Genomic DNA, 26,712 nt, shown 5'->3' with positions numbered 1-26,712 from the left:
ACTGGTGCCACCTTGGATCTGGGAACCATCCTGCGCATCGTGGATTTTCAGGAGCCCGCCGCCCACCGCTGCCACAGGCCCCCAAATACAAACCAAAGTCATTTTCCCTTGCAAACAAAACTCAGCTACCCCGCTTCTGGATGGCAGATTGCAGGAGCCACTTGGTACGATCAAACCAGCCTGACTTGGCACTGGTGCCACATTGGGTCTGGGAACCATCCTGCTTATCACACCTTTTCGGGATCCAGCCGGCTGCTGCCGGCCATAGGACCCCAGACCCAAACTGCAGCCCATTTCGATGGCAAACGAAACTCAGCTGCCCTGCTTCTGGATGCCAGATTGCGGGAGCCACTTGGTACTATCAAATCAGCCTAACTGAGCACTGGTGCACACTTGGGTCTGGGAACCATCCTGCGTTTCATGGATTTTCAGGAGCCAACTGGACACTCCCAGCCATAGGCCCGCAGACACAAGACGCGGCCTGTATCCCTGGGAAACAAACCTCACCTGCCCCGTGTCTGGATGGCAAATTTCAGGAGCCAGTTGTTACTTTCAAACCAGCCTGACATGGCACTCGTGCCACCTTGGGTCTGGGAACCATCCTGCGTATCATAGATTTTCAGGAGCCAGCCGGACACTCCCGGCCAGTGGCCCGCAGACACAAACTTCAGCCAGTTTCCCTGGCAAACAAAACTCAGCTTCCCCACTTCTGGATCGCAGACATAACGCACAACTTGGTACTATCAAACCAGCCTTACTTGGCACTGGTGTCACAATGGGTATGGGAACCATCCTGCGTATGTTGGATTTCCAGGATCAGCCGCCATGCCGTGCCACAGACCCTCAAAGGGAAACCACGGCCATTTTCCCTGGAAAAAAAAATTCACCTCCCCCGCACCTGGATGGCAGATTGCAGGAGCTACTTGGTACAATCAAACAAGCCTGACTTGGCACTGCTGCATCCTTGGGTCTGGGAACCATACTGCGTATCGTAGATTTTAAGGTGCAAGCAGGCCACTCCCAGCCACTGGCAACCAAACACAAACCACGGCCCTTTTCTCTGGCAAACAAAACTCGGTTGCCCTGCTTCTGGATGGCAGACTGCAGGAGCCTCTTGGAAAAATTAGCCAGTCCGACTTGGCACTGGTGCCACCTTGGATCTGGGAACCATACTTCCTATTGTAGATTTTTATGTGCCAGACTGACACTCACTGCCATAGGCCCCCAGACACAAACTTCGGCCTCTTTCCCTGTCAAAAAAAAGCTCAGCTTCCCCGCTTCTGGATGGAAAACTGAAGGAGCCACATGGTACTATCAAACCAGCCTGACTTGGCACTGGTGCCACCTTGGGTCTGGGAACCATCCTGCGTATCGTGGATTTTCAGGAGCCATCCGGCCACTCCCAGCCTTTGTCCCCCAGACACAAACCTCAGCCCGTTTCCCTGGCAAAAAATCTCACTTGCCCCGCGTCTGGATGGAAAATTTCAGGAGCCAGTTGTTACTATCAAACCAGCCCGACATGGCACTGGTGCCACCTTGGGCCTGAGAACGATACTGCGTATCGTAGATTTTCAGGAGCCAGCCGGACACTCCTGGCCATAGGACGCAAGACACAAACTTCGGCCCGTTTCCCTGGCAAAAAAAACTCAGCTTCCCCGCTTCTGGATGGCAAATTGCATGAACCACTTGGTACTATCCAACCAGCCCGACTTGGCACTGGTGCCACCTTGGGTCTTGCAAAAATCCTGGGTATCATTGATATTCAGGAGCCAGCCGGCCCCTAGCAGCCACAGGCCTGCAAACACAAACCACAGCCCTTTTCTCTGGCAAAAAAAAACGCAGCTGCCCCGCTTCTGGATGGCACATTACAGGAGCCACTTGATACTATCAAAGCAGCCCGACTTGGCACTTGTGCTGCCTTGCGTCTGGGAACCATCCTGCGCATCGTGGATTTTCAGGAGCCAGCTGCCCCCCACTGCCACAGGCCCCCTAATACAAACCTAAGTCATTTTCCCTTGCAAACAAAACTCACCTGCCCCACTTCTGGATGGCAGGTTGCAGGAGCCACCTGGCACAGTCAAACCAGCCTGACTTGGCACTGTTGCCACCTAGGGTTTTGGAACCCTCCCGCGCAACATGGATTTAAAGGAGCCATCCGACCCCTACAGGCTATAGGCCGCAAAACACAAAGCTCGGCCCGTTTCCCTGGCAAAAAAAATTGCTTTCCCGCTTCTGCTTGGAAGATTGCAAGAAGCACTTGGTACGATCAAACCTGCCTGACTTGGCCCTGGTGCCACATTGGGTCTGGGAATCCTACAGCGTATCGTGGATTTTCAGGGGCCAGCCGCCCACTCTCGACCACAGACCCCCAAAGAGAAACCACTGCCCTTTTCCCCGGAAAAAAAACTCACCTGCCCAGCTTCTGGATGGCAGATTGCAGGAGCCAGTTGGTAGTATCAAAAGAGCCCGACATGGCAGTGGTGCCACCTTGGGTCTGGGAACCGTCCCGCGTATCATGGATTTTAAGCAGCCAGCTGGCCACTCCCAGCCACAGCACCTCAAACAAATACTAGAGTCCTTCTGCCTTGCAAACAAAACTCAGCTTCCCCACTTCTGGATGGCAGATTGCAGGAGACACTTTGTACGATCAAACCAGCCCAACCTGGCACTGGTGCCACTTTGCGTCTGGGAACTCTCCCATGTATCGTGGAATTTCAGCGGCCAGCAGGCCACTCCCAGCCACAGGCCGTCAAACACAAACCACGGCCCTTTTCCCTTGCAAACCAAACTCAACTGCCCCACTTCTGGATGGCACATTGCAGGAGCTATATGGTACTATAAAACCAGCCCGACTTGGCACTGGAGCAATGTTGGGTCTGGGAACCATACTGCCTATCGTAGATTTTCAGGAGACAGCCGGCCACTCCCAGCCACAGACCCACAAATACAAACTAGGGCCCTTTTCCCTGGGAAACAAAACTCAGCTGCCCTGTTCTGGATCGCAGATTGCAGGAGCCACTTTGTACATTCAATCCAGCCCGACTTGGCAATGGTGCCACCTTGGGTCTGGGAACCGTCCTGCGTATCATGGATTTTCAGGGACCAGCCAGCCATGCCGAACCCTAGCCCTCAAACACAAGCCATGACCCTTTTCCCTGGCAAACAAAACTCACCTGCCTCGCAAAAGGATGGAAGGTTGCAGGAACCACTTGGCACTGTCAAACCAGCCTGGCCTAGCACTGGTGCCATCTTGGGTCTGGGAACCATCCTGCGTATCGTGGATTTTCTGGATTCAGCGGGCCACTCCCAGCCACAGGGCCCCAAACACAAACCACGACCCTTTTCTCTGGGAAACAAAACTCACCGGCCCCGCTTCGGGATGGCAGATTGCAGGAGCCACTTGGTACTATCAAACCAGCCCAACTTGGCACTGGTGCCACCTTGGGTCTGGGAACCATCCTGCATAACCTGGATTTGCAAGACCCATCCGGCTACTCCCAGCCACAGGCATTCAAACAAAAACCACGGCCCTTTTCCCTGGCAAACTAAACTCACCTGCCCCGCTTCTGGATGGTAGATTGCAGCAGCCACTTGGTAATATCAAATCAACCCGACTTGGCACAAGTGCCAACTTGGGCCTGGGAACCATACTGCCTATCGTAGATTTTAAGGAGCCAGCCAGACACTCCCGGCCATCGGCCCCCCGACACGAACCTCGGCCCGTTTCCCTGGCAAACAAAACTCACCTGCCTCGCTTTTGGATGGCAGATTGCAGGAGCCACTTGGTACCATCAAACCAGCCCGACTTGGCATTGGTGCCTTCCTGGGTCTGGGAACCATCCTTCGTATAATGGATTTTACTGTGCCAGCCGGCAACTCCCAGCCACAGGGCCACAAATAAATCCACAGACATTTTCTCTGGCAAACAAAACTCACCTGCTCCGCTTCTGGATGGCAAATTGCAGGAGCCACTTGGTACTGTCAAACCAGCCCAACTTGGCACTGGTGCCTCCTTGGTTTTGGGAACCATCCTGCGTATGGTGGATTTTCATTAGCCAGCCGGCCACTCCCAGCCACAGCCCCCCAAACACAAACCACGGCCATTTTCCCTGGCAAAAAAAACTCACCTGCCCCACTTCTGGATGGCAGAATGCAGAAGCCACTTGTTACTATCAAACCAGCCAGACTAGGCACTGGAGCAACTTTGGGTCTCGGATCTCTCCGGCGTACCATGGATTTTCAGGAGCCAGACGGTCATCGTAAGCCACAGGCCCCCAACAAAAAACCACGGCCCTTTTCCCTGGCAAACAAAACACATCTACCCTGCTTATTGATGGCAGATTGCAGGAGCCACTTGTTACTATCAAACCAGCCAGACATGGCATTGGTGCCACTCTGCGTCTGGGAACTCTCCCGCGTATCATGGATTTTAAGGAGCCAGCCGGCCACTCCCAGCCACTGCCCCCCAAACACAAACCACGGCCCTTTTCCCCGGCAAAAAAAACTCACCTGCCTCACTTCTGGATGGCAGATTGCAGGAGCCACGTGGCACAGTCAAACCAGCCTGACTTGGCACTGGTGCCACCTAGGGTTTTGGAACCCTCCCGCGCAACATGGATTTAAAGGAGCCATCCGGCCCCTACAGGCTATAGGCCGCAAAACACAAAGCTCGGCCCGTTTCCCTGGCAAAAAAAATTGCTTTCCCGCTTCTGCTTGGAAGATTGCAAGAAGCACTTGGTACGATCAAACCTGCCTGACTTGGCCCTGGTGCCACATTGGGTCTGGGAATCCTACAGCGTATCGTGGATTTTCAGGGGCCAGCCGCCCACTCTCGACCACAGACCCCCAAAGAGAAACCACTGCCCTTTTCCCCGGAAAAAAAACTCACCTGCCCAGCTTCTGGATGGCAGATTGCAGGAGCCAGTTGGTAGTATCAAAAGAGCCCGACATGGCAGTGGTGCCACCTTGGGTCTGGGAACCGTCCCGCGTATCATGGATTTTAAGCAGCCAGCTGGCCACTCCCAGCCACAGCACCTCAAACAAATACTAGAGTCCTTCTGCCTTGCAAACAAAACTCAGCTTCCCCACTTCTGGATGGCAGATTGCAGGAGACACTTTGTACGATCAAACCAGCCCAACCTGGCACTGGTGCCACTTTGCGTCTGGGAACTCTCCCGTGTATCGTGGAATTTCAGCGGCCAGCAGGCCACTCCCAGCCACAGGCCGTCAAACACAAACCACGGCCCTTTTCCCTTGCAAACCAAACTCAACTGCCCCACTTCTGGATGGCACATTGCAGGAGCTATATGGTACTATAAAACCAGCCCGACTTGGCACTGGAGCAATGTTGGGTCTGGGAACCATACTGCCTATCGTAGATTTTCAGGAGACAGCCGGCCACTCCCAGCCACAGACCCACAAATACAAACTAGGGCCCTTTTCCCTGGGAAACAAAACTCAGCTGCCCTGTTCTGGATCGCAGATTGCAGGAGCCACTTTGTACATTCAATCCAGCCCGACTTGGCAATGGTGCCACCTTGGGTCTGGGAACCGTCCTGCGTATCATGGATTTTCAGGGACCAGCCAGCCATGCCGAACCCTAGCCCTCAAACACAAGCCATGACCCTTTTCCCTGGCAAACAAAACTCACCTGCCTCGCAAAAGGATGGAAGGTTGCAGGAACCACTTGGCACTGTCAAACCAGCCTGGCCTAGCACTGGTGCCATCTTGGGTCTGGGAACCATCCTGCGTATCGTGGATTTTCTGGATTCAGCGGGCCACTCCCAGCCACAGGGCCCCAAACACAAACCACGACCCTTTTCTCTGGGAAACAAAACTCACCAGCCCCGCTTCGGGATGGCAGATTGCAGGAGCCACTTGGTACTATCAAACCAGCCCAACTTGGCACTGGTGCCACCTTGGGTCTGGGAACCATCCTGCATAACCTGGATTTGCAAGACCCATCCGGCTACTCCCAGCCACAGGCATTCAAACAAAAACCACGGCCCTTTTCCCTGGCAAACTAAACTCACCTGCCCCGCTTCTGGATGGTAGATTGCAGCAGCCACTTGGTAATATCAAATCAACCCGACTTGGCACAGGTGCCAACTTGGGCCTGGGAACCATACTGCCTATCGTAGATTTTAAGGAGCCAGCCGGACACTCCCGGCCATCGGCCCCCCGACACGAACCTCGGCCCGTTTCCCTGGCAAACAAAACTCACCTGCCTCGCTTTTGGATGGCAGATTGCAGGAGCCACTTGGTACCATCAAACCAGCCCGACTTGGCATTGGTGCCTTCCTGGGTCTGGGAACCATCCTTCGTATAATGGATTTTCCTGTGCCAGCCGGCAACTCCCAGCCACAGGGCCACAAATTAAAACCACAGACATTTTCTCTGGCAAACAAAACTCACCTGCTCCGCTTCTGGATGGCAAATTGCAGGAGCCACTTGGTACTGTCAAACCAGCCCAACTTGGCACTGGTGCCTCCTTGGTTTTGGGAACCATCCTGCGTATGGTGGATTTTCATTAGCCAGCCGGCCACTCCCAGCCACAGCCCCCCAAACACAAACCACGGCCATTTTCCCTGGCAAAAAAAACTCACCTGCCCCACTTCTGGATGGCAGAATGCAGAAGCCACTTGTTACTATCAAACCAGCCAGACTAGGCACTGGAGCAACTTTGGGTCTCGGATCTCTCCGGCGTACCATGGATTTTCAGGAGCCAGACGGTCATCGTAAGCCACAGGCCCCCAACAAAAAACCACGGCCCTTTTCCCTGGCAAACAAAACACATCTACCCTGCTTATTGATGGCAGATTGCAGGAGCCACTTGTTACTATCAAACCAGCCAGACATGGCATTGGTGCCACTCTGCGTCTGGGAACTCTCCCGCGTATCATGGATTTTAAGGAGCCAGCCGGCCACTCCCAGCCACTGCCCCCCAAACACAAACCACGGCCCTTTTCCCCGGCAAAAAAAACTCACCTGCCCCACTTCTGGATGGCAGATTGCAGGAGCCACGTGGCACAGTCAAACCAGCCTGACTTGGCACTGGTGCCACCTAGGGTTTTGGAACCCTCCCGCGCAACATGGATTTAAAGGAGCCATCCGGCCCCTACAGGCTATAGGCCGCAAAACACAAAGCTCGGCCCGTTTCCCTGGCAAAAAAAATTGCTTTCCCGCTTCTGCTTGGAAGATTGCAAGAAGCACTTGGTACGATCAAACCTGCCTGACTTGGCCCTGGTGCCACATTGGGTCTGGGAATCCTACAGCGTATCGTGGATTTTCAGGGGCCAGCCGCCCACTCTCGACCACAGACCCCCAAAGAGAAACCACTGCCCTTTTCCCCGGAAAAAAAACTCACCTGCCCAGCTTCTGGATGGCAGATTGCAGGAGCCAGTTGGTAGTATCAAAAGAGCCCGACATGGCAGTGGTGCCACCTTGGGTCTGGGAACCGTCCCGCGTATCATGGATTTTAAGCAGCCAGCTGGCCACTCCCAGCCACAGCACCTCAAACAAATACTAGAGTCCTTCTGCCTTGCAAACACAACTCAGCTGTTCCGCTTCTGGTGGTCAGATGGTAGGAGCCAGTTGTTACTACCACCCAGCCCGACTTCACACTGGTGCCACCTTGGATCTGGGAACCCTCCTGCGTATCGTGGATTTTCAGGAGGCAGCCGGCCACTGCCGGCCATAGGCCCACAAACACAAACTTCGGCCCGTTTCCCTGGAAAAAAATACTTAGCTGCCCTGCTTCTGGCATATTGCAGGGGCCACTTGGTCCTATCAAACCAGCACGACTTGGCACTGGTGCCAACTTGGATGTGGGAACTGGGTAACATTGATTTTCAGGGGCCTGCAGGCCACTCCCAGCCCCAGGCCCTCAAACACAGACCGTGGCACTTTTCCCTTGTAAACAAATCTCACCTGCCTCGCTTCTGGATGGCAGATTGCAGGAGCTACTTGGTACAATCAAACCAGCCTGACTTGGCACTGCTGCAACCTTGGGTCTGGGAACCATACTGCGTATCGTAGATTTTAAGGTGCAAGCAGGCCACTCCCAGCCACTGGCAACCAAACACAAACCACGGCCCTTTTCTCTGGCAAACAAAACTCGGTTGCCCTGCTTCTGGATGGCAGACTGCAGGAGCCTCTTGGAAAAATTAAACCAGTCCGACTTGGCACTGGTGCCACCTTGGATCTGGGAACCATCCTGTGTAACGTGGATTTTCAGGGGCCAGCCAGCCACTCCTAGCCAGAGGCCCTCAAACACAAACCAGGGCCCTTTTCGCTTGCAAGCAAATCTCACCTGCCCCACTTCTAGATGGCAGATTGCAGGAGCCACTTCGTCCTATCAAATCAGTCCGACTTGGCACTGGTGCCACCTTGGGTCTGGGAACCATACTTCCTATTGTAGATTTTCATGTGCCAGACTGACACTCACTGCCATAGGCCCCCAGACACAAACTTCGACCTCTTTCCCTGTCAAAAAAAAAACTCAGCTTCCCCGCTTCTGGATGGAAAACTGAAGGAGCCACATGGTACTATCAAACCAGCCTGACTTGGCACTGGTGCCACCTTGGGTCTGGGAACCATCCTGCGTATCGTGGATTTTCAGGAGCCATCCGGCCACTCCCAGCCTTTGTCCCCCAGACACAAACCTCGGCCTGTTTCCCTGGCAAAAAAATCTCACTTGCCCCACGTCTGGATGGAAAATTGCAGGAGCCAGTTGTTACTATCAAACCAGCCCGACATGGCACTGGTGCCACCTTGGGCCTGAGAACGATACTGCGTATCGTGGATTTTCAGGAGCCAGCCGGACACTCCTGGCCATAGGACGCAAGAAACAAACTTCGGCCCGTTTCCCTGGCAAAAAAAACTCAGCTTCCCCGCTTCTGGATGGCAAATTGCATGAACCACTTGGTACTATCAAACCAGCCTGACTTGGCACTGGTGCCACCTTGGGTCTTGCAAAAATCCTGGGTATCATTGATATTCAGGAGCCAGCCGGCCCCTAGCAGCCACAGGTCTGCAAACACAAACCACGGCCCTTTTCTCTGGCAAAAAAAAACGCAGCTGCCCCGCTTCTGGATGGCACATTACAGGAGCCACATGGTACTATCAAACTAGCCTGACTTGGCACTCGTGCCACCTTGGGTCTGGGAACCATCCTGCGCATCGTGGATTTTCAGGAGCCATCCAGCCACTCCCAGCCTTTGTCCCCCAGACAAAAACCTCAGCCCGTTTCCCTGGCAAAAAATCTCACTTGCCCCGCGTCTGGATGGAAAATTGCAGGAGCCAGTTGTTACTATCAAACCAGCCCGACATGGCACTGGTGCCACCTTGGGCCTGAGAACGATACTGCGTATCGTAGATTTTCAGGAGCCAGCCGGACACTCCTGGCCATAGGACGCAAGACACAAACTTCGGCCCGTTTCCCTGGCAAAAAAAACTCAGCTTCCCCGCTTCTGGATGGCAAATTGCATGAACCACTTGGTACTATCCAACCAGCCCGACTTGGCACTGGTGCCGCCTTGGGCCTGAGAACGATACTGCGTATCGTAGATTTTCAGGAGCCAGCCGGACACTCCTGGACATAGGACCCAAGACACAAACTTCGGCCCGTTTCCCTGGCAAAAAAACCTCAGCTTCACCGCTTCTGGATGGCAGATTTCAGGAAACATTTGGTACTATCAAACCAGCATGACTTGGCACTGGTGCCACCTTGGATCTGGGAAACATCCTGCGCATCATAGATTTTCAGGAGCCAGCCGGACACTCCCGGCCAGTGGCCCGCAGACACAAACTTCAGCCAGTTTCCCTGGCAAACAAAACTCAGCTTCCCCACTTCTGGATCGCAGACATAACGCACAACTTGGTACTATCAAACCAGCCTTACTTGGCACTGGTGTCACAATGGGTATGGGAACCATCCTGCGTATGTTGGATTTCCAGGATCAGCCGCCATGCCGTGCCACAGACCCTCAAAGGGAAACCACGGCCATTTTCCCTGGAAAAAAAAATTCACCTCCCCCGCACCTGGATGGCAGATTGCAGGAGCTACTTGGTACAATCAAACAAGCCTGACTTGGCACTGCTGCATCCTTGGGTCTGGGAACCATACTGCGTATCGTAGATTTTAAGGTGCAAGCAGGCCACTCCCAGCCACTGGCAACCAAACACAAACCACGGCCCTTTTCTCTGGCAAACAAAACTCGGTTGCCCTGCTTCTGGATGGCAGACTGCAGGAGCCTCTTGGAAAAATTAGCCAGTCCGACTTGGCACTGGTGCCACCTTGGATCTGGGAACCATACTTCCTATTGTAGATTTTTATGTGCCAGACTGACACTCACTGCCATAGGCCCCCAGACACAAACTTCGGCCTCTTTCCCTGTCAAAAAAAAGCTCAGCTTCCCCGCTTCTGGATGGAAAACTGAAGGAGCCACATGGTACTATCAAACCAGCCTGACTTGGCACTGGTGCCACCTTGGGTCTGGGAACCATCCTGCGTATCGTGGATTTTCAGGAGCCATCCGGCCACTCCCAGCCTTTGTCCCCCAGACACAAACCTCAGCCCGTTTCCCTGGCAAAAAATCTCACTTGCCCCGCGTCTGGATGGAAAATTGCAGGAGCCAGTTGTTACTATCAAACCAGCCCGACATGGCACTGGTGCCACCTTGGGCCTGAGAACGATACTGCGTATCGTAGATTTTCAGGAGCCAGCCGGACACTCCTGGCCATAGGACGCAAGACACAAACTTCGGCCCGTTTCCCTGGCAAAAAATACTCAGCTTCCCCGCTTCTGGATGGCAAATTGCATGAACCACTTGGTACTATCAAACCAGCCCGACTTGGCACTGGTGCCACCTTGGGTCTTGCAAAAATCCTGGGTATCATTGATATTCAGGAGCCAGCCGGCCCCTAGCAGCCACAGGCCTGCAAACACAAACCACAGCCCTTTTCTCTGGCAAAAAAAAACGCAGCTGCCCCGCTTGTGGATGGCACATTACAGGAGCCACTTGATACTATCAAAGCAGCCCGACTTGGCACTTGTGCTGCCTTGCGTCTGGGAACCATCCTGCGCATCGTGGATTTTCAGGAGCCAGCTGCCCCCCACTGCCACAGGCCCCCTAATACAAACCTAAGTCATTTTCCCTTGCAAACAAAACTCACCTGCCCCACTTCTGGATGGCAGGTTGCAGGAGCCACCTGGCACAGTCAAACCAGCCTGACTTGGCACTGTTGCCACCTAGGGTTTTGGAACCCTCCCGCGCAACATGGATTTAAAGGAGCCATCCGACCCCTACAGGCTATAGGCCGCAAAACACAAAGCTCGGCCCGTTTCCCTGGCAAAAAAAATTGCTTTCCCGCTTCTGCTTGGAAGATTGCAAGAAGCACTTGGTACGATCAAACCTGCCTGACTTGGCCCTGGTGCCACATTGGGTCTGGGAATCCTACAGCGTATCGTGGATTTTCAGGGGCCAGCCGCCCACTCTCGACCACAGACCCCCTAAGAGAAACCACTGCCCTTTTCCCCGGAAAAAAAACTCACCTGCCCAGCTTCTGGATGGCAGATTGCAGGAGCCAGTTGGTAGTATCAAAAGAGCCCGACATGGCAGTGGTGCCACCTTGGGTCTGGGAACCGTCCCGCGTATCATGGATTTTAAGCAGCCAGCTGGCCACTCCCAGCCACAGCACCTCAAACAAATACTAGAGTCCTTCTGCCTTGCAAACAAAACTCAGCTTCCCCACTTCTGGATGGCAGATTGCAGGAGACACTTTGTACGATCAAACCAGCCCAACCTGGCACTGGTGCCACTTTGCGTCTGGGAACTCTCCCGTGTATCGTGGAATTTCAGCGGCCAGCAGGCCACTCCCAGCCACAGGCCGTCAAACACAAACCACGGCCCTTTTCCCTTGCAAACCAAACTCAACTGCCCCACTTCTGGATGGCACATTGCAGGAGCTATATGGTACTATAAAACCAGCCCGACTTGGCACTGGAGCAATGTTGGGTCTGGGAACCATACTGCCTATCGTAGATTTTCAGGAGACAGCCGGCCACTCCCAGCCAGACCCACAAATACAAACTAGGGCCCTTTTCCCTGGGAAACAAAACTCAGCTGCCCTGTTCTGGATCGCAGATTGCAGGAGCCACTTTGTACATTCAATCCAGCCCGACTTGGCAATGGTGCCACCTTGGGTCTGGGAACCGTCCTGCGTATCATGGATTTTCAGGGACCAGCCAGCCATGCCGAACCCTAGCCCTCAAACACAAGCCATGACCCTTTTCCCTGGCAAACAAAACTCACCTGCCTCGCAAAAGGATGGAAGGTTGCAGGAACCACTTGGCACTGTCAAACCAGCCTGGCCTAGCACTGGTGCCATCTTGGGTCTGGGAACCATCCTGCGTATCGTGGATTTTCTGGATTCAGCGGGCCACTCCCAGCCACAGGGCCCCAAACACAAACCACGACCCTTTTCTCTGGGAAACAAAACTCACCGGCCCCGCTTCGGGATGGCAGATTGCAGGAGCCACTTGGTACTATCAAACCAGCCCAACTTGGCACTGGTGCCACCTTGGGTCTGGGAACCATCCTGCATAACCTGGATTTGCAAGACCCATCCGGCTACTCCCAGCCACAGGCATTCAAACAAAAACCACGGCCCTTTTCCCTGGCAAACTAAACTCACCTGCCCCGCTTCTGGATGGTAGATTGCAGCAGCCACTTGGTAATATCAAATCAACCCGACTTGGCACAGGTGCCAACTTGGGCCTGGGAACCATACTGCCTATCGTAGATTTTAAGGAGCCAGCCAGACACTCCCAGCCATCGGCCCCCCGACACGAACCTCGGCCCGTTTCCCTGGCAAACAAAACTCACCTGCCTCGCTTTTGGATGGCAGATTGCAGGAGCCACTTGGTACCATCAAACCAGCCCGACTTGGCATTGGTGCCTTCCTGGGTCTGGGAACCATCCTTCGTATAATGGATTTTACTGTGCCAGCCGGCAACTCCCAGCCACAGGGCCACAAATAAATCCACAGACATTTTCTCTGGCAAACAAAACTCACCTGCTCCGCTTCTGGATGGCAAATTGCAGGAGCCACTTGGTACTGTCAAACCAGCCCAACTTGGCACTGGTGCCTCCTTGGTTTTGGGAACCATCCTGCGTATGGTGGATTTTCATTAGCCAGCCGGCCACTCCCAGCCACAGCCCCCCAAACACAAACCACGGCCATTTTCCCTGGCAAAAAAAACTCACCTGCCCCACTTCTGGATGGCAGAATGCAGAAGCCACTTGTTACTATCAAACCAGCCAGACTAGGCACTGGAGCAACTTTGGGTCTCGGATCTCTCCGGCGTAACATGGATTTTCAGGAGCCAGACGGTCATCGTAAGCCACAGGCCCCCAACAAAAAACCACGGCCCTTTTCCCTGTCAAACAAAACACATCTACCCTGCTTATTGATGGCAGATTGCAGGAGCCACTTGTTACTATCAAACCAGCCAGACATGGCATTGGTGCCACTCTGCGTCTGGGAACTCTCCCGCGTATCATGGATTTTAAGGAGCCAGCCGGCCACTCCCAGCCACTGCCCCCCAAACACAAACCACGGCCCTTTTCCCCGGCAAAAAAAACTCACCTGCCCCACTTCTGGATGGCAGATTGCAGGAGCCACGTGGCACAGTCAAACCAGCCTGACTTGGCACTGGTGCCACCTAGGGTTTTGGAACCCTCCCGCGCAACATGGATTTAAAGGAGCCATCCGGCCCCTACAGGCTATAGGCCGCAAAACACAAAGCTCGGCCCGTTTCCCTGGCAAAAAAAATTGCTTTCCCGCTTCTGCTTGGAAGATTGCAAGAAGCACTTGGTACGATCAAACCTGCCTGACTTGGCCCTGGTGCCACATTGGGTCTGGGAATCCTACAGCGTATCGTGGATTTTCAGGGGCCAGCCGCCCACTCTCGACCACAGACCCCCAAAGAGAAACCACTGCCCTTTTCCCCGGAAAAAAAACTCACCTGCCCAGCTTCTGGATGGCAGATTGCAGGAGCCAGTTGGTAGTATCAAAAGAGCCCGACATGGCAGTGGTGCCACCTTGGGTCTGGGAACCGTCCCGCGTATCATGGATTTTAAGCAGCCAGCTGGCCACTCCCAGCCACAGCACCTCAAACAAATACTAGAGTCCTTCTGCCTTGCAAACAAAACTCAGCTTCCCCACTTCTGGATGGCAGATTGCAGGAGACACTTTGTACGATCAAACCAGCCCAACCTGGCACTGGTGCCACTTTGCATCTGGGAACTCTCCCGTGTATCGTGGAATTTCAGCGGCCAGCAGGCCACTCCCAGCCACAGGCCGTCAAACACAAACCACGGCCCTTTTCCCTTGCAAACCAAACTCAACTGCCCCACTTCTGGATGGCACATTGCAGGAGCTATATGGTACTATAAAACCAGCCCGACTTGGCACTGGAGCAATGTTGGGTCTGGGAACCATACTGCCTATCGTAGATTTTCAGGAGACAGCCGGCCACTCCCAGCCACAGACCCACAAATACAAACTAGGGCCCTTTTCCCTGGGAAACAAAACTCAGCTGCCCTGTTCTGGATCGCAGATTGCAGGAGCCACTTTGTACATTCAATCCAGCCCGACTTGGCAATGGTGCCACCTTGGGTCTGGGAACCGTCCTGCGTATCATGGATTTTCAGGGACCAGCCAGCCATGCCGAACCCTAGCCCTCAAACACAAGCCATGACCCTTTTCCCTGGCAAACAAAACTCACCTGCCTCGCAAAAGGATGGAAGGTTGCAGGAACCACTTGGCACTGTCAAACCAGCCTGGCCTAGCACTGGTGCCATCTTGGGTCTGGGAACCATCCTGCGTATCGTGGATTTTCTGGATTCAGCGGGCCACTCCCAGCCACAGGGCCCCAAACACAAACCACGACCCTTTTCTCTGGGAAACAAAACTCACCGGCCCCGCTTCGGGATGGCAGATTGCAGGAGCCACTTGGTACTATCAAACCAGCCCAACTTGGCACTGGTGCCACCTTGGGTCTGGGAACCATCCTGCATAACCTGGATTTGCAAGACCCATCCGGCTACTCCCAGCCACAGGCATTCAAACAAAAACCACGGCCCTTTTCCCTGGCAAACTAAACTCACCTGCCCCGCTTCTGGATGGTAGATTGCAGCAGCCACTTGGTAATATCAAATCAACCCGACTTGGCACAGGTGCCAACTTGGGCCTGGGAACCATACTGCCTATCGTAGATTTTAAGGAGCCAGCCGGACATTCCCGGCCATCGGCCCCCCGACACGAACCTCGGCCCGTTTCCCTGGCAAACAAAACTCACCTGCCTCGCTTTTGGATGGCAGATTGCAGGAGCCACTTGGTACCATCAAACCAGCCCGACTTGGCATTGGTGCCTTCCTGGGTCTGGGAACCATCCTTCGTATAATGGATTTTCCTGTGCCAGCCGGCAACTCCCAGCCACAGGGCCACAAATTAAAACCACAGACATTTTCTCTGGCAAACAAAACTCACCTGCTCCGCTTCTGGATGGCAAATTGCAGGAGCCACTTGGTACTGTCAAACCAGCCCAACTTGGCACTGGTGCCTCCTTGGTTTTGGGAACCATCCTGCGTATGGTGGATTTTCATTAGCCAGCCGGCCACTCCCAGCCACAGCCCCCCAAACACAAACCACGGCCATTTTCCCTGGCAAAAAAAACTCACCTGCCCCACTTCTGGATGGCAGAATGCAGAAGCCACTTGTTACTATCAAACCAGCCAGACTAGGCACTGGAGCAACTTTGGGTCTCGGATCTCTCCGGCGTACCATGGATTTTCAGGAGCCAGACGGTCATCGTAAGCCACAGGCCCCCAACAAAAAACCACGGCCCTTTTCCCTGTCAAACAAAACACATCTACCCTGCTTATTGATGGCAGATTGCAGGAGCCACTTGTTACTATCAAACCAGCCAGACATGGCATTGGTGCCACTCTGCGTCTGGGAACTCTCCCGCGTATCATGGATTTTAAGGAGCCAGCCGGCCACTCCCAGCCACTGCCCCCCAAACACAAACCACGGCCCTTTTCCCCGGCAAAAAAAACTCACCTGCCCCACTTCTGGATGGCAGATTGCAGGAGCCACGTGGCACAGTCAAACCAGCCTGACTTGGCACTGGTGCCACCTAGGGTTTTGGAACCCTCCCGCGCAACATGGATTTAAAGGAGCCATCCGGCCCCTACAGGCTATAGGCCGCAAAACACAAAGCTCGGCCCGTTTCCCTGGCAAAAAAAATTGCTTTCCCGCTTCTGCTTGGAAGATTGCAAGAAGCACTTGGTACGATCAAACCTGCCTGACTTGGCCCTGGTGCCACATTGGGTCTGGGAATCCTACAGCGTATCGTGGATTTTCAGGGGCCAGCCGCCCACTCTCGACCACAGACCCCCAAAGAGAAACCACTGCCCTTTTCCCCGGAAAAAAAACTCACCTGCCCAGCTTCTGGATGGCAGATTGCAGGAGCCAGTTGGTAGTATCAAAAGAGCCCGACATGGCAGTGGTGCCACCTTGGGTCTGGGAACCGTCCCGCGTATCATGGATTTTAAGCAGCCAGCTGGCCACTCCCAGCCACAGCACCTCAAACAAATACTAGAGTCCTTCTGCCTTGCAAACACAACTCAGCTGTTCCGCTTCTGGTGGTCAGATGGTAGGAGCCAGTTGTTACTACCACCCAGCCCGACTTCACACTGGTGCCACCTTGGATCTGGGAACCCTCCTGCGTATCGTGGATTTTCAGGAGGCAGCCGGCCACTGCCGGCCATAGGCCCACAAACACAAACTTCGGCCCGTTTCCCTGGAAAAAAATACTTAGCTGCCCTGCTTCTGGCATATTGCAGGGGCCACTTGGTCCTATCAAACCAGCACGACTTGGCACTGGTGCCAACTTGGATGTGGGAACTGGGTAACATTGATTTTCAGGGGCCTGCAGGCCACTCCCAGCCCCAGGCCCTCAAACACAGACCGTGGCACTTTTCCCTTGTAAACAAATCTCACCTGCCTCGCTTCTGGATGGCAGATTGCAGGAGCTACTTGGTACAATCAAACCAGCCTGACTTGGCACTGCTGCAACCTTGGGTCTGGGAACCATACTGCGTATCGTAGATTTTAAGGTGCAAGCAGGCCACTCCCAGCCACTGGCAACCAAACACAAACCACGGCCCTTTTCTCTGGCAAACAAAACTCGGTTGCCCTGCTTCTGGATGGCAGACTGCAGGAGCCTCTTGGAAAAATTAAACCAGTCCGACTTGGCACTGGTGCCACCTTGGATCTGGGAACCATCCTGTGTAACGTGGATTTTCAGGGGCCAGCCAGCCACTCCTAGCCAGAGGCCCTCAAACACAAACCAGGGCCCTTTTCGCTTGCAAGCAAATCTCACCTGCCCCACTTCTAGATGGCAGATTGCAGGAGCCACTTCGTCCTATCAAATCAGTCCGACTTGGCACTGGTGCCACCTTGGGTCTGGGAACCATACTTCCTATTGTAGATTTTCATGTGCCAGACTGACACTCACTGCCATAGGCCCCCAGACACAAACTTCGGCCTCTTTCCCTGTCAAAAAAAAAACTCAGCTTCCCCGCTTCTGGATGGAAAACTGAAGGAGCCACATGGTACTATCAAACCAGCCTGACTTGGCACTGGTGCCACCTTGGGTCTGGGAACCATCCTGCGTATCGTGGATTTTCAGGAGCCATCCGGCCACTCCCAGCCTTTGTCCCCCAGACACAAACCTCGGCCTGTTTCCCTGGCAAAAAAATCTCACTTGCCCCACGTCTGGATGGAAAATTGCAGGAGCCAGTTGTTACTATCAAACCAGCCCGACATGGCACTGGTGCCACCTTGGGCCTGAGAACGATACTGCGTATCGTGGATTTTCAGGAGCCAGCCGGACACTCCTGGCCATAGGACGCAAGAAACAAACTTCGGCCCGTTTCCCTGGCAAAAAAAACTCAGCTTCCCCGCTTCTGGATGGCAAATTGCATGAACCACTTGGTACTATCAAACCAGCCTGACTTGGCACTGGTGCCACCTTGGGTCTTGCAAAAATCCTGGGTATCATTGATATTCAGGAGCCAGCCGGCCCCTAGCAGCCACAGGTCTGCAAACACAAACCACGGCCCTTTTCTCTGGCAAAAAAAAACGCAGCTGCCCCGCTTCTGGATGGCACATTACAGGAGCCACATGGTACTATCAAACCAGCCTGACTTGGCACTGGTGCCACCTTGGGTCTGGGAACCATCCTGCGTATCGTGGATTTTCAGGAGCCATCCGGCCCCTCCCAGCCTTTGTCCCCCAGACACAAACCTCAGCCCGTTTCCCTGGCAAAAAATCTCACTTGCCCCGCGTCTGGATGGAAAATTGCAGGAGCCAGTTGTTACTATCAAACCAGCCCGACATGGCACTGGTGCCACCTTGGGCCTGAGAACGATACTGCGTATCGTAGATTTTCAGGAGCCAGCCGGACACTCCTGGCCATAGGACGCAAGACACAAACTTCGGCCCGTTTCCCTGGCAAAAAAAACTCAGCTTCCCCGCTTCTGGATGGCAAATTGCATGAACCACTTGGTACTATCCAACCAGCCCGACTTGGCACTGGTGCCGCCTTGGGCCTGAGAACGATACTGCGTATCGTAGATTTTCAGGAGCCAGCCGGACACTCCTGGCCATAGGACCCAAGACACAAACTTCGGCCCGTTTCCCTGGCAAAAAAACCCCAGCTTCCCCGCTTCTGGATGGCAGATTTCAGGAAACATTTGGTACTATCCAACCAGCCTGACTTGGCACTGGTGCCACCTTGGATCTGGGAACCATCCTGCGCATCGTGGATTTTCAGGAGCCCGCCGCCCACCGCTGCCACAGGCCCCCAAATACAAACCAAAGTCATTTTCCCTTGCAAACAAAACTCAGCTACCCCGCTTCTGGATGGCAGATTGCAGGAGCCACTTGGTACGATCAAACCAGCCTGACTTGGCACTGGTGCCACATTGGGTCTGGGAACCATCCTGCTTATCACACCTTTTCGGGATCCAGCCGGCTGCTGCCGGCCATAGGACCCCAGACCCAAACTGCAGCCCGTTTCGATGGCAAACGAAACTCAGCTGCCCTGCTTCTGGATGCCAGATTGCGGGAGCCACTTGGTACTATCAAATCAGCCTAACTGAGCACTGGTGCACACTTGGGTCTGGGAACCATCCTGCGTTTCATGGATTTTCAGGAGCCAACCGGACACTCCCAGCCATAGGCCCGCAGACGCAAGACGCGGCCTGTATCCCTGGGAAACAAACCTCACCTGCCCCGTGTCTGGATGGCAAATTTCAGGAGCCAGTTGTTACTTTCAAACCAGCCTGACATGGCACTCGTGCCACCTTGGGTCTGGGAACCATCCTGCGTATCATAGATTTTCAGGAGCCAGCCGGACACTCCCGGCCAGTGGCCCGCAGACACAAACTTCAGCCAGTTTCCCTGGCAAACAAAACTCAGCTTCCCCACTTCTGGATCGCAGACATAACGCACAACTTGGTACTATCAAACCAGCCTTACTTGGCACTGGTGTCACAATGGGTATGGGAACCATCCTGCGTATGTTGGATTTCCAGGATCAGCCGCCATGCCGTGCCACAGACCCTCAAAGGGAAACCACGGCCATTTTCCCTGGAAAAAAAAATTCACCTCCCCCGCACCTGGATGGCAGATTGCAGGAGCTACTTGGTACAATCAAACAAGCCTGACTTGGCACTGCTGCATCCTTGGGTCTGGGAACCATACTGCGTATCGTAGATTTTAAGGTGCAAGCAGGCCACTCCCAGCCACTGGCAACCAAACACAAACCACGGCCCTTTTCTCTGGCAAACAAAACTCGGTTGCCCTGCTTCTGGATGGCAGACTGCAGGAGCCTCTTGGAAAAATTAGCCAGTCCGACTTGGCACTGGTGCCACCTTGGATCTGGGAACCATACTTCCTATTGTAGATTTTTATGTGCCAGACTGACACTCACTGCCATAGGCCCCCAGACACAAACTTCGGCCTCTTTCCCTGTCAAAAAAAAGCTCAGCTTCCCCGCTTCTGGATGGAAAACTGAAGGAGCCACATGGTACTATCAAACCAGCCTGACTTGGCACTGGTGCCACCTTGGGTCTGGGAACCATCCTGCGTATCGTGGATTTTCAGGAGCCATCCGGCCACTCCCAGCCTTTGTCCCCCAGACACAAACCTCAGCCCGTTTCCCTGGCAAAAAATCTCACTTGCCCCGCGTCTGGATGGAAAATTGCAGGAGCCAGTTGTTACTATCAAACCAGCCCAACATGGCACTGGTGCCACCTTGGGCCTGAGAACGATACTGCGTATCGTAGATTTTCAGGAGCCAGCCGGACACTCCCGGCCATAGGACGCAAGACACAAACTTCGGCCCGTTTCCCTGGCAAAAAATACTCAGCTTCCCCGCTTCTGGATGGCAAATTGCATGAACCACTTGGTACTATCAAACCAGCCCGACTTGGCACTGGTGCCACCTTGGGTCTTGCAAAAATCCTGGGTATCATTGATATTCAGGAGCCAGCCGGCCCCTAGCAGCCACAGGCCTGCAAACACAAACCACAGCCCTTTTCTCTGGCAAAAAAAAACGCAGCTGCCCCGCTTGTGGATGGCACATTACAGGAGCCACTTGATACTATCAAAGCAGCCCGACTTGGCACTTGTGCTGCCTTGCGTCTGGGAACCATCCTGCGCATCGTGGATTTTCAGGAGCCAGCTGCCCCCCACTGCCACAGGCCCCCTAATACAAACCTAAGTCATTTTCCCTTGCAAACAAAACTCACCTGCCCCACTTCTGGATGGCAGGTTGCAGGAGCCACCTGGCACAGTCAAACCAGCCTGACTTGGCACTGGTGCCACCTAGGGTTTTGGAACCCTCCCGCGCAACATGGATTTAAAGGAGCCATCCGACCCCTACAGGCTATAGGCCGCAAAAGACAAAGCTCGGCCCGTTTCCCTGGCAAAAAAAATTGCTTTCCCGCTTCTGCTTGGAAGATTGCAAGAAGCACTTGGTACGATCAAACCTGCCTGACTTGGCCCTGGTGCCACATTGGGTCTGGGAATCCTACAGCGTATCGTGGATTTTCAGGGGCCAGCCGCCCACTCTCGACCACAGACCCCCAAAGAGAAACCACTGCCCTTTTCCCCGGAAAAAAAACTCACCTGCCCAGCTTCTGGATGGCAGATTGCAGGAGCCAGTTGGTAGTATCAAAAGAGCCCGACATGGCAGTGGTGCCACCTTGGGTCTGGGAACCGTCCCGCGTATCATGGATTTTAAGCAGCCAGCTGGCCACTCCCAGCCACAGCACCTCAAACAAATACTAGAGTCCTTCTGCCTTGCAAACAAAACTCAGCTTCCCCACTTCTGGATGGCAGATTGCAGGAGCCACTTTGTACGATCAAACCAGCCCAACCTGGCACTGGTGCCACTTTGCGTCTGGGAACTCTCCCGTGTATCGTGGAATTTCAGCGGCCAGCAGGCCACTCCCAGCCACAGGCCGTCAAACACAAACCACGGCCCTTTTCCCTTGCAAACCAAACTCAACTGCCCCACTTCTGGATGGCACATTGCAGGAGCTATATGGTACTATAAAACCAGCCCGACTTGGCACTGGAGCAATGTTGGGTCTGGGAACCATACTGCCTATCGTAGATTTTCAGGAGACAGCCGGCCACTCCCAGCCACAGATCCACAAATACAAACTAGGGCCCTTTTCCCTGGGAAACAAAACTCAGCTGCCCTGTTCTGGATCGCAGATTGCAGGAGCCACTTTGTACATTCAATCCAGCCCGACTTGGCAATGGTGCCACCTTGGGTCTGGGAACCATCCTGCATAACCTGGATTTGCAAGACCCATCCGGCTACTCCCAGCCACAGGCATTCAAACAAAAACCACGGCCCTTTTCCCTGGCAAACTAAACTCACCTGCCCCGCTTCTGGATGGTAGATTGCAGCAGCCACTTGGTAATATCAAATCAACCCGACTTGGCACAGGTGCCAACTTGGGCCTGGGAACCATACTGCCTATCGTAGATTTTAAGGAGCCAGCCGGACATTCCCGGCCATCGGCCCCCCGACACGAACCTCGGCCCGTTTCCCTGGCAAACAAAACTCACCTGCCTCGCTTTTGGATGGCAGATTGCAGGAGCCACTTGGTACCATCAAACCAGCCCGACTTGGCATTGGTGCCTTCCTGGGTCTGGGAACCATCCTTCGTATAATGGATTTTCCTGTGCCAGCCGGCAACTCCCAGCCACAGGGCCACAAATTAAAACCACAGACATTTTCTCTGGCAAACAAAACTCACCTGCTCCGCTTCTGGATGGCAAATTGCAGGAGCCACTTGGTACTGTCAAACCAGCCCAACTTGGCACTGGTGCCTCCTTGGTTTTGGGAACCATCCTGCGTATGGTGGATTTTCATTAGCCAGCCGGCCACTCCCAGCCACAGCCCCCCAAACACAAACCACGGCCATTTTCCCTGGCAAAAAAAACTCACCTGCCCCACTTCTGGATGGCAGAATGCAGAAGCCACTTGTTACTATCAAACCAGCCAGACTAGGCACTGGAGCAACTTTGGGTCTCGGATCTCTCCGGCGTACCATGGATTTTCAGGAGCCAGACGGTCATCGTAAGCCACAGGCCCCCAACAAAAAACCACGGCCCTTTTCCCTGGCAAACAAAACACATCTACCCTGCTTATTGATGGCAGATTGCAGGAGCCACTTGTTACTATCAAACCAGCCAGACATGGCATTGGTGCCACTCTGCGTCTGGGAACTCTCCCGCGTATCATGGATTTTAAGGAGCCAGCCGGCCACTCCCAGCCACTGCCCCCCAAACACAAACCACGGCCCTTTTCCCCGGCAAAAAAAACTCACCTGCCCCACTTCTGGATGGCAGATTGCAGGAGCCACGTGGCACAGTCAAACCAGCCTGACTTGGCACTGGTGCCACCTAGGGTTTTGGAACCCTCCCGCGCAACATGGATTTAAAGGAGCCATCCGGCCCCTACAGGCTATAGGCCGCAAAACACAAAGCTCGGCCCGTTTCCCTGGCAAAAAAAATTGCTTTCCCGCTTCTGCTTGGAAGATTGCAAGAAGCACTTGGTACGATCAAACCTGCCTGACTTGGCCCTGGTGCCACATTGGGTCTGGGAATCCTACAGCGTATCGTGGATTTTCAGGGGCCAGCCGCCCACTCTCGACCACAGACCCCCAAAGAGAAACCACTGCCCTTTTCCCCGGAAAAAAAACTCACCTGCCCAGCTTCTGGATGGCAGATTGCAGGAGCCAGTTGGTAGTATCAAAAGAGCCCGACATGGCAGTGGTGCCACCTTGGGTCTGGGAACCGTCCCGCGTATCATGGATTTTAAGCAGCCAGCTGGCCACTCCCAGCCACAGCACCTCAAACAAATACTAGAGTCCTTCTGCCTTGCAAACACAACTCAGCTGTTCCGCTTCTGGTGGTCAGATGGTAGGAGCCAGTTGTTACTACCACCCAGCCCGACTTCACACTGGTGCCACCTTGGATCTGGGAACCCTCCTGCGTATCGTGGATTTTCAGGAGGCAGCCGGCCACTGCCGGCCATAGGCCCACAAACACAAACTTCGGCCCGTTTCCCTGGAAAAAAATACTTAGCTGCCCTGCTTCTGGCATATTGCAGGGGCCACTTGGTCCTATCAAACCAGCACGACTTGGCACTGGTGCCAACTTGGATGTGGGAACTGGGTAACATTGATTTTCAGGGGCCTGCAGGCCACTCCCAGCCCCAGGCCCTCAAACACAGACCGTGGCACTTTTCCCTTGTAAACAAATCTCACCTGCCTCGCTTCTGGATGGCAGATTGCAGGAGCTACTTGGTACAATCAAACCAGCCTGACTTGGCACTGCTGCAACCTTGGGTCTGGGAACCATACTGCGTATCGTAGATTTTAAGGTGCAAGCAGGCCACTCCCAGCCACTGGCAACCAAACACAAACCACGGCCCTTTTCTCTGGCAAACAAAACTCGGTTGCCCTGCTTCTGGATGGCAGACTGCAGGAGCCTCTTGGAAAAATTAAACCAGTCCGACTTGGCACTGGTGCCACCTTGGATCTGGGAACCATCCTGTGTAACGTGGATTTTCAGGGGCCAGCCAGCCACTCCTAGCCAGAGGCCCTCAAACACAAACCAGGGCCCTTTTCGCTTGCAAGCAAATCTCACCTGCCCCACTTCTAGATGGCAGATTGCAGGAGCCACTTCGTCCTATCAAATCAGTCCGACTTGGCACTGGTGCCACCTTGGGTCTGGGAACCATACTTCCTATTGTAGATTTTCATGTGCCAGACTGACACTCACTGCCATAGGCCCCCAGACACAAACTTCGGCCTCTTTCCCTGTCAAAAAAAAACTCAGCTTCCCCGCTTCTGGATGGAAAACTGAAGGAGCCACATGGTACTATCAAACCAGCCTGACTTGGCACTGGTGCCACCTTGGGTCTGGGAACCATCCTGCGTATCGTGGATTTTCAGGAGCCATCCGGCCACTCCCAGCCTTTGTCCCCCAGACACAAACCTCGGCCTGTTTCCCTGGCAAAAAAATCTCACTTGCCCCACGTCTGGATGGAAAATTGCAGGAGCCAGTTGTTACTATCAAACCAGCCCGACATGGCACTGGTGCCACCTTGGGCCTGAGAACGATACTGCGTATCGTGGATTTTCAGGAGCCAGCCGGACACTCCTGGCCATAGGACGCAAGAAACAAACTTCGGCCCGTTTCCCTGGCAAAAAAAACTCAGCTTCCCCGCTTCTGGATGGCAAATTGCATGAACCACTTGGTACTATCAAACCAGCCTGACTTGGCACTGGTGCCACCTTGGGTCTTGCAAAAATCCTGGGTATCATTGATATTCAGGAGCCAGCCGGCCCCTAGCAGCCACAGGTCTGCAAACACAAACCACGGCCCTTTTCTCTGGCAAAAAAAAACGCAGCTGCCCCGCTTCTGGATGGCACATTACAGGAGCCACATGGTACTATCAAACCAGCCTGACTTGGCACTGGTGCCACCTTGGGTCTGGGAACCATCCTGCGTATCGTGGATTTTCAGGAGCCATCCGGCCCCTCCCAGCCTTTGTCCCCCAGACACAAACCTCAGCCCGTTTCCCTGGCAAAAAATCTCACTTGCCCCGCGTCTGGATGGAAAATTGCAGGAGCCAGTTGTTACTATCAAACCAGCCCGACATGGCACTGGTGCCACCTTGGGCCTGAGAACGATACTGCGTATCGTAGATTTTCAGGAGCCAGCCGGACACTCCTGGCCATAGGACGCAAGACACAAACTTCGGCCCGTTTCCCTGGCAAAAAAAACTCAGCTTCCCCGCTTCTGGATGGCAAATTGCATGAACCACTTGGTACTATCCAACCAGCCCGACTTGGCACTGGTGCCGCCTTGGGCCTGAGAACGATACTGCGTATCGTAGATTTTCAGGAGCCAGCCGGACACTCCTGGCCATAGGACCCAAGACACAAACTTCGGCCCGTTTCCCTGGCAAAAAAACCCCAGCTTCCCCGCTTCTGGATGGCAGATTTCAGGAAACATTTGGTACTATCAAACCAGCCTGACTTGGCACTGGTGCCACCTTGGATCTGGGAACCATCCTGCGCATCGTGGATTTTCAGGAGCCCGCCGCCCACCGCTGCCACAGGCCCCCAAATACAAACCAAAGTCATTTTCCCTTGCAAACAAAACTCAGCTACCCCGCTTCTGGATGGCAGATTGCAGGAGCCACTTGGTACGATCAAACCAGCCTGACTTGGCACTGGTGCCACATTGGGTCTGGGAACCATCCTGCTTATCACACCTTTTCGGGATCCAGCCGGCTGCTGCCGGCCATAGGACCCCAGACCCAAACTGCAGCCCGTTTTGATGGCAAACGAAACTCAGCTGCCCTGCTTCTGGATGCCAGATTGCGGGAGCCACTTGGTACTATCAAATCAGCCTAACTGAGCACTGGTGCACACTTGGGTCTGGGAACCATCCTGCGTTTCATGGATTTTCAGGAGCCAACCGGACACTCCCAGCCATAGGCCCGCAGACACAAGACGCGGCCTGTATCCCTGGGAAACAAACCTCACCTGCCCCGTGTCTGGATGGCAAATTTCAGGAGCCAGTTGTTACTTTCAAACCAGCCTGACATGGCACTCGTGCCACCTTGGGTCTGGGAACCATCCTGCGTATCATAGATTTTCAGGAGCCAGCCGGACACTCCCGGCCAGTGGCCCGCAGACACAAACTTCAGCCAGTTTCCCTGGCAAACAAAACTCAGCTTCCCCACTTCTGGATCGCAGACATAACGCACAACTTGGTACTATCAAACCAGCCTTACTTGGCACTGGTGTCACAATGGGTATGGGAACCATCCTGCGTATGTTGGATTTCCAGGATCAGCCGCCATGCCGTGCCACAGACCCTCAAAGGGAAACCACGGCCATTTTCCCTGGAAAAAAAAATTCACCTCCCCCGCACCTGGATGGCAGATTGCAGGAGCTACTTGGTACAATCAAACAAGCCTGACTTGGCACTGCTGCATCCTTGGGTCTGGGAACCATACTGCGTATCGTAGATTTT

This window comes from Melospiza georgiana, chromosome 2 (genome assembly GCF_028018845.1).
Source record: "Melospiza georgiana isolate bMelGeo1 chromosome 2, bMelGeo1.pri, whole genome shotgun sequence".
In the NCBI taxonomy this organism is placed as follows: Eukaryota; Metazoa; Chordata; class Aves; order Passeriformes; family Passerellidae; genus Melospiza; species Melospiza georgiana.
The sequence above is the reverse complement of the archived record's forward strand: the minus strand, read 5'-3'. Positions refer to the sequence as shown.